The sequence below is a fragment of the Sceloporus undulatus genome, chromosome 6, assembly GCF_019175285.1.
Source record: "Sceloporus undulatus isolate JIND9_A2432 ecotype Alabama chromosome 6, SceUnd_v1.1, whole genome shotgun sequence".
Lineage (NCBI taxonomy): Eukaryota > Metazoa > Chordata > Lepidosauria > Squamata > Phrynosomatidae > Sceloporus > Sceloporus undulatus.
In genome coordinates, this window is record NC_056527.1 from 47,836,608 (window position 1) to 47,851,715 (window position 15,108).

General features: G+C 39.9%; 1 protein-coding gene across 1 annotated transcript in view; it reads left to right on the plus strand.

Annotated features, from left to right (window-relative positions):
- Window positions 1-4,084: 4,084 nt before the first annotated feature.
- The window catches only part of UBE2E2 (ubiquitin conjugating enzyme E2 E2), a 40,159-nt gene continuing 29,135 nt past the window's right edge, over window positions 4,085-15,108 (plus strand). The window contains exon 1 of the mRNA XM_042472143.1: window positions 4,085-4,366. The gene's annotated coding sequence lies outside the window, so the exon portion shown is untranslated. The remainder of the gene's footprint in view (window positions 4,367-15,108) is intronic.

Here is a 15,108-nt window from a genome sequence, read left to right on the forward strand (position 1 = left end):
TGATACAATATATGGGAAATCTTTTAACATGCATGGTTACTTGAATTAACAGGCATGGTTACTTGAATCTGAGGTGTGTGAATTATTCTTAAAAACTGCATTTGAGTGTGCTTAAACAGGGCAAATATGCATAAGTATGCAATATTTTAAATGGATGATGGCTTCAAAAGTGGGGAAATGGATCAAATTACCCATGCAATCCAGGTGCACAGTGCAGAAAGGAAATGTCTAGTTGTTGACATTCAATAATTCAGGCTGGAACAGGCCTAACATATTGTTTTATTTTTACAGTATTTCTAGAAAAAGAACATGGCATTTCCTCCCTGTGGATACACAAATATCCCATCATTTGCCGTTGTTTAATAGTGAAATTCATGTGAGTCACCATAAATTGATAGGTGACTTGAAAGCACATAAACTGGGAACTGTAGTCTTTCTGGGCTTTCCAGGGGGGAAAGTTTATGTGCCCAGAACATTCTCCCACCTGAACTCATAGTAGTATAACTATTCTAGCAATAGTATACTGTAGTATGTTGACTAATTTCAGTATTAGATTATAATGATGATCATGAAGGCACATTTATTACTAAACTGAGATTATTTATCTTCATTTATCCATAGCCCAAGCAGCCATATACCAATACCTGTTCCAATACTGAACTACCCCATCTAAACTAAGATCACATGGGGAATCTCTGCCTGAGATATCCAAGAGGAGCATGTCCCAAAGGGTTACTGACATGGCATTACTTCTTTGGTGATGGTAACCCAGTTATCTATTTGTACAATTTTGTTGTGGAATAAGTAAATGCCTGCAGATATCAAGAACCAACCTATCATCTGATAGTCCTGATGAGGAATCTATACTTAGGACAAGAAGCTACTGTAAGAACAGAATATGGAGAAACAGAATGGTTCCCAATTGGCAAAGGACTCAGGCAAGGCTGCATCCTTTCACCCTAGAGGAGTGAAGATAGGAAGAAGGAACATCAACAATGTAAGATATGCAGATAACACCATGCTAAAAACAGAAAGCATCACAGACTTGGAACAGTCACTAAAGAAAGTCAAAGAAGAAAGCGCAAAATCAGGCCCAGTGTTAAAGATAAAGAAAACAAAAATAATGACTATGGAGGTTTTACATAAATTCAACCTAGATAATGAGGAAATAGAAATAATTAAAGATTTCCCATATCTTGGATCAAACATTGATCAGAATGAAGACTGCTGTCAAGAAATCAGATTCTGAATGGAAAGGGCAGCTATGAAAGAAATAGACAGTAGTGTAAAGAAATACAACTGAACACGAAAGTTAGAATCGTTCAAACCATTGTATTCTCCATTACCATGTACAGATGTGAGGGCTGGACAGTGAAGAATAGGAACAGATAGGAAGAAAGTTAATTCATTTGAGATGTGGTGTGGGAGAAGAGTGCTGAGGATAGTGTGGACAGCAAAAAAGACAAACAATTGGGTCCAAGAACAAATCAAGCCTGAATTCTCCCAGGATGCCAAGATGACTAAATTGAGCCTATGGTACTTTGGCCACATAATGAGAAGACATGACTCATTAGAAAAGGCAATGATGTTGGGAAAGGTGGAGAGAAGTAGAAAGAGAGGAAGACCATGCCAGGTGGATAGAGTCAATGAAGGAGACCATGGGCCTGAGCTTACAGGATCTGAACAGAAAGGTAGAGGATAGGGGCCTTGGACACGTCTCATTCACAGGGTTGCCATGAGTTGAGGTTGACGTGAAGGCAGCTAACAACAACAACAACAAATCATAACCTATGCTTCAGTGCTAAATACACCAAATAAGTACAAGCTGCACGTCTTAATTGAAAGATTAATATCTAAAACCTATTGCCATGGGGAAGCTTGTTCTATAATGTCCGTTGTCAAAGGGCATGCATGGGGAAACAGAGCTCATGCAGTGACTATGGATGTCAGAGAAAGCTGTAATTTTCATCAAGGTCTGATAAAGGCATTTTGATTTTGCAATAATATATTATATTGATTGCTAATCATTCTGCATGGTCACAAACATACAGAATACTGTATTTACAATTTGAAGGTCCCCCTGCCCCAAGTTTTCCTTCCACCTCTGTGCTCTCTTTTTGATGGCAGCTGGAGATATTTTTATTTAGGCAGGCTTTTGGTGGGTGAATTTTACTTGTGTAACGTGATGTGTTGTTTTAACGTTTTAATGGTTTTTACTAGTTTTAATTATGCTGGGTTTTTTTAATTTATGGTCCAAAACACACTGCAGAAATAACCCTGTTTGAGACTGCTTTAACTGATTTGGCTCAGTGCTAGGGAATTCTGGGAACAGTCATTTTGTGAGACATTGAGCCTTCTCTTGTCAGAGAGCTGTGGTGCCACAATAAACTAGAACTCCCAGGAGTGGTCTCATACTGGATTATTTCTGCTGTGTATTTTGGACCAAAGTTACCCCCTATTTCTGGAACCTTCTTCTCTCGCAATTTCATTCTGCTGTCTCTTTGGGACCAGCTTTAAAACTGACTTGGGAGACCATTTTGTTTAGGGCACTGTTCCCCCACCGCTACACAAAACCTCACCCCCGTGTCATTTTAACCTATGTTGTTTTATAGCTATTGTTTCAATTTAAATTGTATTAATTTGTAATTATTGTTTCTAGAAGGGACACCTCCTGCGGGTTTTGATTTATTTACACTCATTCCTCCATATTTGCGGCTTTGATATTTGCGCATTTGATTACTAATTGATCTGATTAATATGTCCTCTCTAGGAATATCTAGGTCCTCCAGTGCAACTCTATGGTCAACTTTAACTAAAAGTTGCACCGAAAGAACTAGAGATTCCTAAAGAGAACACTCCACTAGGCATTTGTAGCTCCTCTGGTGCAATTCTATGGTCAGTGTCTGTCGGACGTTGACCCGAGAGTTGCACTGGAGGACCTACAGATTCCTAGAGAGGCGTCCTCTCAGGTAAAAACATAGCGTTTTTGTTATTTGCTGTTTCCCCATATTCACGGGGGTCTTGTGCCCTTAACCCTAGTGAATATGGAGGGACAAATGTATTTTTTTAAAAGAAGCTGATTATATTCTGCACGGCGCTGTGCCAAATTTACAGCGCTTTATAAATAATAATAATAACGATAATAATAATAATAACACATTATACACTTGGCTCTAATTACCTTTAATTTTAGCAAAGATATAATAATAATAATAATAATAATAATAATAATAATAATATATTATTATACCCCAAGAAAGAGAGATAACTCACCTCTAATTACCTTTAATTTTAGCTAAAATAAAATTAATAAAATTAATAATAATAATAGATTATAGCCCAAGATAGATGACTCGCCTCTAATTACCTTTAATTTTAGCTAAAATAAAATTAATAATAATATATTATACCCCAAGAAAGATAGATGACTCGCCTCTAATTACCTATAAAGACAATCAAGGATTGCGCGATTGTTATTTGATGCTTTTAATTTGATGCCTGCCTTATTTTATTGAACCCTTTCCTGTATTGCTATGTATTATTTTATATGTATATTATGCTATTATTTTGTAGAATGTACGCCAGGGGCAGATTTATTTATATCTGTTTTACTGATTGTATGGACAGTGCTGTGTAAATCTACAGTGCTATATAAATAAAGCATATTATTAGTATTATTGTGTGTGTGTGTGTGTGTGTGTATATATATATATACACACACACACACACACAGTATATGTAAGGCACACGACGACTGTGTTCCTTTTAAACTTGAGGCTTCCTCAGGGAGCTTAGCCTGGCGTCGAGTAAAGCCTCAGCCTCTATTTCCAGCCCAAGGTTCCCTCACTGATTAGAGCCTCGTTGGTTGTGAGGGGACTTTGGGCGGGCGATAGAGACCGAGGCGCCACTCACTCGACGCCAAGCGGCATCTCAGTGCACTGCTATGACACACGCATTATATACACCTCAGGCTGCCTCCTCTCCACGCCCCGCCCACTGTTGTCCGCGCGCATGCGCACTCCCGCCTCCCTCGTCATTCTGCTCGCGCCCCCTCCTCTTCTTCCAGACTCAGAACTCTGGGCTTAATTGGCCCAGTTGGGAGCGCGCGCCGGCGCGGCGGGATTACTTTCCTCTCTCTCTCTCTCTCTCTCTCTGGCGGAGGAGGAAGAGAAGGGGCAGCGGCGGCAGCAGCAGCAGCAGCAGCTGGAGGAGTCGCCCCTGGAGGGAGGGAGGGAGGGAGAGGGGTGGGCGCTTATGTCTGAGTGAGCGGCTGGAGAGAGGAACTCCCCCTCTGCCCACCCCCACCCGCCCCTCCCTGAAGGACTGACACGAAGCTGGGGAGCCAGAGACCCTCGCCTCCGCGCAGGTAAAAGCCCTCTCCTTCCACACACAGAGCCCCTTTAGCCCCTCTGCCTTCGCATACAAGGCTAACCAACCAACCCCTCCCTCCCTCCCTCCCTCCCCCTTCTGGCCCATGTGCACCAACTAACCACCCCCTCCTTTATATACTGACCACCCCCCTTTTTTCTCTACTAATCCCTCTTTCTATACTACCTCCTTCCTGTCTACACTCACCACTCCTCTTTTCTTTTCTATACTCACCCCTCCCCGCTATCCCCCCCCCCCCCTCCTTTCCATCCTAACCCCCCCTTTTTTCTATACTAACCACCCCCCTTCCTTTCTGTACTAACTACAGTGCCTCCTTTCTATACTAACCACCACTCTTTTCTTTTCTGTACTAACTACCCCCTTTTTATACTAACTACTCCCTTTCTATGCTAACCACCCCTCCTTTCTTTTCTATAGTAGCTACCCCCTTTCTATATTAACCACCCCCTCCTTTCTATACTAACCCCCTCCCAGCTATCCACCCTGTCATTTCCATTCCAATTCCCTCTTTCTATACTAACCCCCCCTCCTTTCTATACTAACTACCCCCTTTCTATGCTAACCACCCCCTCCTTTCTGTACTACCCCCTCCTTTCTATACTAACAATTCCCATATTTCTATATTAACCACCCCTTTCTTTACTAACTCCCTCCTTTCTATACTAACCACCCCCTTTTTTCTATATTGGCCCCAATTATCTCCTTCCCTTCTATACTAACCACCCTCCCAGCTAAGCACCCCCTTCTTTCTATACTAACCACACTCTTGTTTCTGTACTAATTTCTCTTTTCTATTCTAGCCCCTCCTTTCTGTACTACCCCCTTCCTTTCGACCTAAATACCCCCTCCTTTTGATACTAACATCCTTCTTTCTGTACCATCATCCCCTATTGAGGCAGGAAACCCTCCTTTTATATGCCCCCCACTTGGTGGGCGTCCTTTTGAAAGGTAAAAATCCCTAATGCTCCTCAGTCTCCAGTCAGCCCTTTGTACTGTTCTTTTGGTACTGACCAAATAGTTCCCTCTCCCTTAAGACACCCTCCAAGTCTCCCCCCCCCCACTTTCTTCCCAGCCCTCACCCCCATTTTGTGTTAACCATTCAGTCTCTCCCACAGACAACATCCATTCCTTCACAGCCATCTCTCTCTTTGGGCCAACTTCCTGCCTGCCCTAGTTGAGACCACCCCTCTTTAACACCCTTTCATGGCCCCCCCTGTACTCAGCAGTTAGGTAAGGTCCCAGGCCTTCTGTACATACCCAAGTATGGTTCTGGACACACACACCCCACACACACCTTAGTGATTGATTTGCATAGAGTGTGGTTCTGAAACCCACCCACACACCCCACACGCATATGAGTGTTTGATTTGCACCAAGTGCAAGGCATGGAGGGGGGAATGGCTCTGTGTCTGGGAAAGGCAATCCCATTTCAAATATTGAGAGTCAGTGTTGTGTTGTGGCTCGAGTGTTGGATTATGACTTTGGAGAACAGGGTTCAAATCCTGGCTTGGCCATGTAAACCCACAGGGTGACCCTGGGCAAGTTCCACTCTTTCAGCCTCAGAGGATGGCAATGGCAAGCCTCCTCTGAAGAAACTTGCCATGAAACCTGTGATAGGGTCACAGCAACTTGAAGGCACATAACCACCCAATCCTATCAAATATTCCCCCATTTCCCACATTGTACAATTCCTCAGTAATAGTATTTCATTACCATTCTCATTGGACTGGTAAGGAGCTACTATGTTTCCTGTGACAAAGACCCTTCTAAAATATTTTTGCAACAGCATGCATTGTTGCTGTTGTTGGCCTTCAAGTCATTTTGCAACTCTAAGGCAACTCTGTCATGGGATTTCCTTGACAAGATTTGTTCAAAGGAAGTTTGGCTTTGCCTACCTTTGAAGCCAAGAGAGTATGACTTGCCCAAGTTCAGCCAGTGGGTTTCCATGGATGAATGAGGAGTCATACCTTGGTCACTAGGGTCATAGTCCAGCATCCAAACCATACCACATGGACTCTCAGCATTATCCTACTCTCCTCACTATTGCCTTTATTATTTCCAAATACTGTTTCCTAGATTGATAGGATCATTGCCAATTTTGCAATAGTCGCATCTATTAAAACATGACCCTTTTCATACATATGTTATCACTCCAGGTGGTATCTCTGGATTGTTGCCTTGAACCATCAGCTGCTGGCCCTTGGAGAGTTTCTAGGAGGGATAGAAAAGATTGTAGATGATGTGTAGCAATATGGTACTGGGGTTAAAAATCCCCCACATCAGACATCTTGAGAAGCATGGCTTTAAATCTGTTTATTTCTGTCCAATGTGTTGCCCATAGTTGATTTGCCTCCCAACTCCCTAAATTGTAACACTTCATTTTTACAGTTGTTCTCCTCACTGAATTGACCTGATTCCCTAAGTGATAGCTTCTGAAATAGATGTTATTTTATAAAAGATGAACTGCCGACCTCAAATTGAGTCTCATATGTTCTCTTCCAGTGTAGTAAATATGTCCTACAAAGGGGTTGAATTTCCAGATGCTGTCGATCTCCGTGTCAGAATTCCTTACTGTTAGCTGCACTGGCTCAGTTGCTTCAAGTTGTGCTTCAACATGTGGAGGCTGTGGTTTGCCCACCCCTGCTTTACAAAATTTCCGTCATTCTGAGAAGGAAAATAACCCTTATTAGGCTAACAGCACATTCTTCTGTATAGCTACTCAATGGAAAGTCTCATTAGGTACACTAGGGAACGTTGCAGATCTATGGCAATATATTTTTGCAGTTTCAGACTGCTTTGCATGTGACCAGTTTTCTGCATGAGTACAAGTTCCTCAGAATTACATGGCCAGCCTCATGCAATAAAGACAGTATGTGCAAATTCATGTGACAGTTTTGCCATACAGGACTTTCACACCATACTTTTTCATGTGGAAAATCAAGATCCATGTATTTGTTGCGGTTGACAAGGGTATATTGGGCTCATGTGGCTCCTTACGTAAAAGTGATAGAAATAGAAGAAATTGATCATGTGGAAATTCATCAGTCTCTGACCCTCACTTCCTTAAAGAATCATCCAGATTTGGTTGTTGTGTACCTTCAATTAATTTCCAACTTATGGTGACCCTAAGGTGAACCTATCAGTTATTCATAGTTTCATGCCTGCTGTTCTCCTAATATATTACTTTTCATAATAACCAATAGGATTCTACTAACGTCTTTATTGCAGAGTGCTGCCAGTCCCCCTAGTTTTTGTATTATTCCCCTTTTTCTGTTGTTTCTGTTGTTCGTCTTACTAGTTTTATTGTTAAAACATATTTCTTTTATGATGACTCCTACATCTATTTGACTACACTAGCATACGCTGTGGGGTAACACTCAACCTATTTATGAATACTGTTGCTCTGACAATTTTAAAGACTCTGCTGTCCTGCTGGCATTTATCTTCTTTGTCTTAGTCCTTGTTACATGGCCATAATCCCCTCTATGTCCATGGGCGCAATAAATCCATTTTTCTTTTCCTGGTCAGCGAGAGAAGTACTTTATTGAGAAATAATACACGAGTTCCTCTCCCTTATGAGTTCTTAAATAGAGGAAGAGGTCAGATGACTTCCCATTTTTCCTCTCATTCAAAACCCATATAGATTGGACATGTGTGAGAGGAGGCTGTAAGCTTTTGTGCAATAGATCTCATGTTGGGGAAGTTGTGACTTGACATTGCCCCCCCCCAATCCCAGGTTCCCTTCCGCAATACCTTTCCATGTTAGCCTGAAACCTTCCTTTCAATTTCAGTCTTCCACTGTCTACTTCCATTCTGCTTCCTTTTCTCTCCTGCTAATTTCAACACCTTCATTTCTCTTGTTCTTCCTGCTTTCCAAGGAAAGCGTCTGAGATGTTACATTTTTAAAAGTGTCCATTTTAACCTCTTGCCATTTTCAGTTCTGCATAATTATGTCTGTGACATGTGGCTTCCCTCTCCCTCTGGGGAAATAGAAAAATAGGCAACTTGTACGTATCCTGTGTCTGCATCAGCCCAGAACAGCTGCTTCTCTCCCCCACCCCCATCACAAGCTCTGGCCTAGTTGGTTATAAGCCAGGCTCCCCTGATTTCTCTTCATATCCCCCCTTTTGATCCTTTCACCCTGATTGGCTTCTAATGAAGATGAAGCGACGTAGTGCTTTCTGCTACTCTTCACGGGCCCAGAAAAAATGTTCAATTTATCTTTGCTTATATGAAATTAAAGGCTGTTTTAGAGAAACATTATTGCTGTCATTTCCAGTCGTTCATTGCTGGGGTTCTGCTTACTCTTCTGGGGGAGAAGAGGGGAGAGAGTAGAGAAGGAGGAAATGTGAAGTTGTGCAGTAGTTCTGTACATTTGTATTTAAAATTCATAGAGTGCCCAGATACTTTTATGGCCATGTTTTTTGTGCTTCATTATATTGTGTTCTTGGAAAGACTTTAACCTCTCTGACCCTTGTGCAGTCCTATCTTTTTCTCCTAGCAGACACTTAAAAGCCTTTTTTTCTGGATGTGGAGTAATTTAATAGAAAAGGGATTTAGGCAGCTTCTTTTAAAACACACACACATTTATTGCACTGTGACATAACCTTGAGGCTACTTGATTGTGTGTGGTATTAATATCAGCAATAAAATGTTTTCCTACAGTATCACTCTCCCCTGTTGAATTTCAGTTAGTTGTTTTATTTATTCTCTTTTGGCCACATGTAAAAGGTTGAAGACAGAGAAAAGATGTCTTTATCCCAGTTATATTTAAGTGAGATGTGACTTGACTATTACTTAACTGTTTATTGGCTATACTACAAAACTATGTATATCTCTCTGTGTGGGGACAGGTAGGAAAGTGAGAAAACAGACATCAAAAGACAGATTTTAGCATTTATTTATTGTCATGGTTTGTTAAAATAATAGTATCTTATGGAGAACTATTCTTATACATTTATCTGATGGATGTAATCTAAACGTCTACAACAAAATATGTTGTCTGTGCTTGTTTATATACAGACCTACCCAGTCAATTGTAAACTATGAATTTTAACTGGATATATTTTAAAATTTGTATTGGATGATTTTAATTTGTCTTGTGTTTATGGGTTTTATCCTGATGTCTTTTAACTTGGGTCATCTTATCAGTGGGCCAATACTGGAAACAAATGGTGCTGATTCCAGCTGGATGAATTCTGTGTTCCATTGGCCACTTGAGGTGGAGTAGAGTAGCAGTGGCCATTTTTAATAGTAGCTTACTGTATACTCGTCTATAAGTCTAAAAATTTATGCCCAAAAGTTGACCCCAAAATCCCAGGTCGACCTATTTACAGGTTACTATGGTAATGTGATAGCATACACACACTAAAGGAGCCTCCAAGTTTTACCCTTGACCTATCCACAGGTCCTGGCATAATCCATAATTATGGCCCCAAAACTTGACCTCGACTTATACATGAGGTCGACTTATAGTTGAGTATATACAGTAAGCCTCATGAAGCTTGACAATCTCTCTGCAGTCCTCATGAGGTAAGACTTATACAGTAAACCTTTATTTAAAATGGCAGCTGCTGCTCTGCTCCACCTGAATCATCCAAAAGAGCAGGTGCACCACATTTTTTGTCTCCCCCACATTGCTGCTGAATGGTGCTTGGGTGGAAAATGAAGGGAAGGAAGGAAAGAGGGTTGCTTTTTTCCTCCAGTTTGGGCAAGGGATGGGTAATGAGGTGGGAACACTACTTCCACATCAAGAGGGGCTTCTCACTTTAGCCTCTTGTCACTGCCTTCGCACTGGGTTCCTAATAGAGACAGGTTGCTTTCCTTGTTCTTCTCTTTTTTTAAGCCACATTGTCATTCTTCTTCCTCATTTATATTCCTTTCCCTATCTGTATTTGCACAGTGGGCCCTTAGTATCTGCTGAGGTTTGGTTCTAGGACCCCCTGTGGATACCAAAATCCAAGGATGCTCAGGTTTCATTATACACAATTTCATAGTAATGGAATGGGGTCTCTTATATAAAATGACTAAATCAAGGTTTACTTTTGGGATTTAATTTTTTGGAATATTTTCAAGCTGTGGATGGAAAATCTGTGGATTCAGAGAGCCAACTGTATCATTGTAGACATTTTAAGATCAGCGATGCAATTTACACCCACCACCATTGTAACCCCTCAAATAAACAGACCCTCTCTTTCTTTTTAGCTCTTCCTAAGTATATTCCTGCCATACATTTTTAATGAAGAAAAGATTTGTTACATGCCCTTAAGTTTTACTTTTGACTTATCCATGGGTCATGCCAACCTGCCCTTGACTTGTATGAGGTTGACTTACACGCAAATATATATGATAGTTGTTTTTTTTAACAGTAACGATTTTGTAGTTGCAGTTATTAGTGTAAGCATGTGCTTGTAATTTCCTATGTATTACTTTGGAGTGACTTATCAGAATTATTCTTTTTCTCTTTAGTGACCTTGTGTGCTTTTTTTTTGGCAAAAAGGTAGAATATAAATGTAAATACATTCAAAAATATGTTACTTAAAAGATCGATGGTTTATAAGACGGAATAGCTAAAGTGGGAACAGAAAATTGTAATGGCTCTTCAGAAGTTTTTCCCCCTTTGCACCTGATTGAGGAGAGACAGCTGATTAAATCTGTATATATTTGCATGTGAGAAAACAAAAGTTCAGAAGGGGAAAAGCTATATTTTGTAGCATGCATTATCTTAGAATTAGTGTTCCTTTTTTACTCTGCAGGATGGAATGACTTAATGATTCTCATCACAGATGGTACAATTACTTATGCTTACATTTTTTTTAAAAAAAATGTGTTTTGTAGTTGATCCTTTTTTTTACCTGTTGACTAAACATTTCCTTAATATCTCTTTAGTTTGAGAAAAAAACTAACAATTTAGTTTGGGGGAAAACCTAACAATTACTCTGATTTAGCTTCTATAAACCTTTAGGGCTTTGGGGTTAAAAATGCTAGTACAATTTCATGTCACTTCAACAAATTCTTGAAGCATTTGCTTGATCATCCCCACTTTCCATAATATTTTTCCTATTGTTCTAAAATGGTTTTGTTTACCTCTAAAGGCTAATAAGCACAAAAGGTAGGGTGACTTAGGTCCAAAACACACTGTAGAAATAATCCAGTTTGAGACTTCTTCAAGTGCCCCGACTCAGTGCTAGGAAATCCTGGGAACTGTAGTTTATTGTGGCACCAGAGCTCTCTGACAGAGAAGGCTCAATATCTCACAAAATGACAGTTCCCAGAATTCCCCAGCATTGAGCCAGGGCAGTTAAAATGGTCTCAAACTGGATTACTTCTGCAGTGTGTTTTGAACCTTAAACATATCATTTCGGACAAGGACAGCTGTGGTGGCTAGGCTTTAATTGGACGATTTGGGCCTTCCAGGTAGCAATCTGATAAAACAACTCAGTAGTAATTGCCCACTTCATGGCCTGGAAGTACTGTTGGTGCCTTGGACCATGTTTACCCTGAGAATAGTGCTGAAGGCCATGTAGTTGGTGGGTTATAGCTAATGCATCATCATCAAAGGGGCCATCCCATGGGAATAATAGTGTTTTAGTAAAATTATTACATTTTTGTTTGTTTCCCTACCCTTTTCTTAATTCATCAGAATTCCCAGTGTAGTTAAAAATTAAATCACACATAAATACCATAACAATTCATATAACAGCATTGAAACAGTAAAGCACCATAAAGCATTCATAACAGCTAATATTGACTTGTTATGAGGGAATAAATTGTGTCCCCATTCCAGGAGATAATTTCTTCATTTTATTTAGAGTATTTTAGCCTGCTTTCCAGTCTTACAACATATTCCCTAGGCAGTTTCCAAATTAAAGCAAAATATAAGATGTCATAAAAATACTTATGACTGTTACCAAAATATAACAGCTCTAGCAAAGTGTGAAATACCAAAAGCAGTCTCAATCAGATTACAGTAAGCAATAATAAAACCACAGAACAATAAGATTCCATAATAGCATCAAGAGGAAACATTACAGTGCAATGAATGACTTCTTGAGGTAGGAAAGGTTTCTACCTACACTGGAAAGAGTCTAATCCATTAGTCTTCTGAATTATAGAGCAGCTTCAGACCTCTGTTGTTTGGCCAAAACAAAGTAGTGGGCTAGTAGTATGACACATTCCAACTCTTCTGAGTTGAAAGGAGTTTCTGCATCCTTTTCTCTTTATTTCAACTAGCTTTTTGCAAATGAGACTGTTTTGATGGCTTTGGTGGACTGCATTGCTAAGAGATATCAAGGAGTGTGACTCTGCTGATTCTGAGGAACCTTTTGTGTCACTCCCTTCTGGATTATTTGCAGTTATTTGGGATTGAGGTTACTGCATTGCAATTGTTTTGCTCTTACATTCCAGTCTTTGACCATGAGGTAATTATGCTCCAATCCCAAGGGTTCATTTTACCGCTTTGTTGCAAATACTGTCATGAAATCAGTGGAAGAGTGGATGTAAAGTTTTGGGAAGATGTATAATCAGCATGTAAATGATATTCATCTCTGTTTCTCCTTTTCATCAGAATAGTCTGCAGCAGGAGTGGCCCTTAATACCTGCCTACAATTACACTCTTGGCACTTGCTCATCTTCACTCATAACATTTTGATACCCTTAAGAAGCTCAGTGAGAAACAGTTGAAGGGAAGAAAATCCCTTCATCTGTATTGTCATGTTGCTAACATTCCCTTCCCAGACAAGATGTTCTTTGTTGGTTGTGCAGTCTTAGTTGATGAGACTAAAAATCTGGATCAATTGAGTAATTTTTTGTCACTTAATATTATACAGAAGGGAAAGATGAGGGCAATTCCATTGATTTTTTTCGGTCTCAACTGCATTTGATGCTAGCTCAGTAATCTTAAAGAAAGAACAAGTAGGATATCCCGCTTTTAAAGTTATCATATTTGGCAGCCATCACTACATCTTGCCGTGGTAACTTCTGATTTTAATTTTGCTTTATTTGAAGTTCTTGTTTCTGTCTGAATTTTAGAATAGTCATCCTCTCAGAATGACCCCAATTCAGGTATTATGAGAACTATTTTTCTTCTCTATTCTTTCTCTTTCTGAACCATGTATAAATTTAAGCACATCTGTCTGTCTCCTTTCTTTTAAAAATAATATCTTCCTTTCCCACTTACTCAGTAATGTGCCACACATTTGAATTTCTCTAGCCCGTTCATCGTTTTGTTTACCATTTTCTGAAGTTTCTCCCAGTTTACAGTATCTTTTTTGGGGGATCAATGCCCAGAACTGTATGTAGGATTCCAGGTGTTGCTACACTTTAGCTTCGTAAAAGTATTATGGGCTGATTACATTTATACAGGAAAATGTTTCCATCTATATTTAATTCAACTTCAGCACTGCTACATTTTGAGTCTTTCTTGTGATCAAATACTTTTTACTCTTATTGTTCACATGTTCATTTTTAAGGCAAGGTTGTGTGTGTGAAGTGTTGAAACACCAATATCTCCATATTGAACAGGAGATTGAAGAATGAAGAACAGGTTGAAGATGATTGCTTAAGTGAATTCACCTAGAAGGTCAGCCTTGTAGTTTCAGCAGTGTGGTAGTCCATAGTGAGGAATAAACATATATGCTCAGATGCATTCTCATTACTTACTGGTAGTATATTCTGAGGACTGTTTTCTAGTTTTAAAAATTTCAAGAATGATCTGGCCATAGGATAAATTGAGGAAATATTGTAAAAGGTATCAGATGTTGCACTATGCATGAAATGAGATAGAATTATTGCACTTGCACAAAGGAACAGGTTTATTAGGTTTTGGACTGTGTATGGTTTCTTGAAGGAAGGGAAATATTCCATATATTTATTAAGATGATTGGTTGTTAGGGATTTTTTGAGACTTCATAGGCTAGGCTTTTTCTTTACAAAAAAAAAGTTTCAATGCATTGTACAATAAGTATAAACAATTAAAATATCCATTATGCATGAATTGTACATATGTTTTACATGGATTGGGTGTTGAAGCAGTGGCCGAGATCCAACGATGTGCTTTTATAAGTAGAAGTAGTCTCCCACCTTAGTGCACCTTAAAAACCTCCTCTGTTGGTCTATGAAAGTCTTCAGAACAATGTTTAATTATGCAGAGGGCTGTAGGGTGGAAGCAGAATAAAGGTCCTGTTGCTACTGCTTCCATATTATTGGAACTAGCTCTTTGCCTTTTGTGTGTTACTTCATGTTTCTATTTAATAATTTTAACATTACTGTTCTTGCAAATGCATTTTGTTTTATATTTGGTTATTGTATATGGATTTTTGAAGAATTTCTGAAAGAACAGAAGTTGTTTACATGATGCATACCACCAGAGCGTCATGAAGCCAGCTTCTAGCCACAGTGTGGAGGCAAAGCTGGCTTTTTGCTGCCTGAAAAAGGAGCGGCTTCTTGCCACTTCTTTTTTGGGCATCTTCAAGGTGGATTGGGGCCATGGCATGCAGTTGCCACAACACCAATCCACCTTTGGAAGGAAGCCCCTTTTGCTGGTCTGTTTCGGCCCTGTGATTCTGAAGACTAGGGTTCGATTCCCAGCTTGACACCAGAGCGTCATGAAGCCAGCCATGAAACCCACTAGATGATCTTGGGTAAGTCACATGCTCTCAGCCTCAGAGGTTGTCTTAGGGTCACCATAAGTTGGAAATGCCTTGAAGCACACAGCTCACA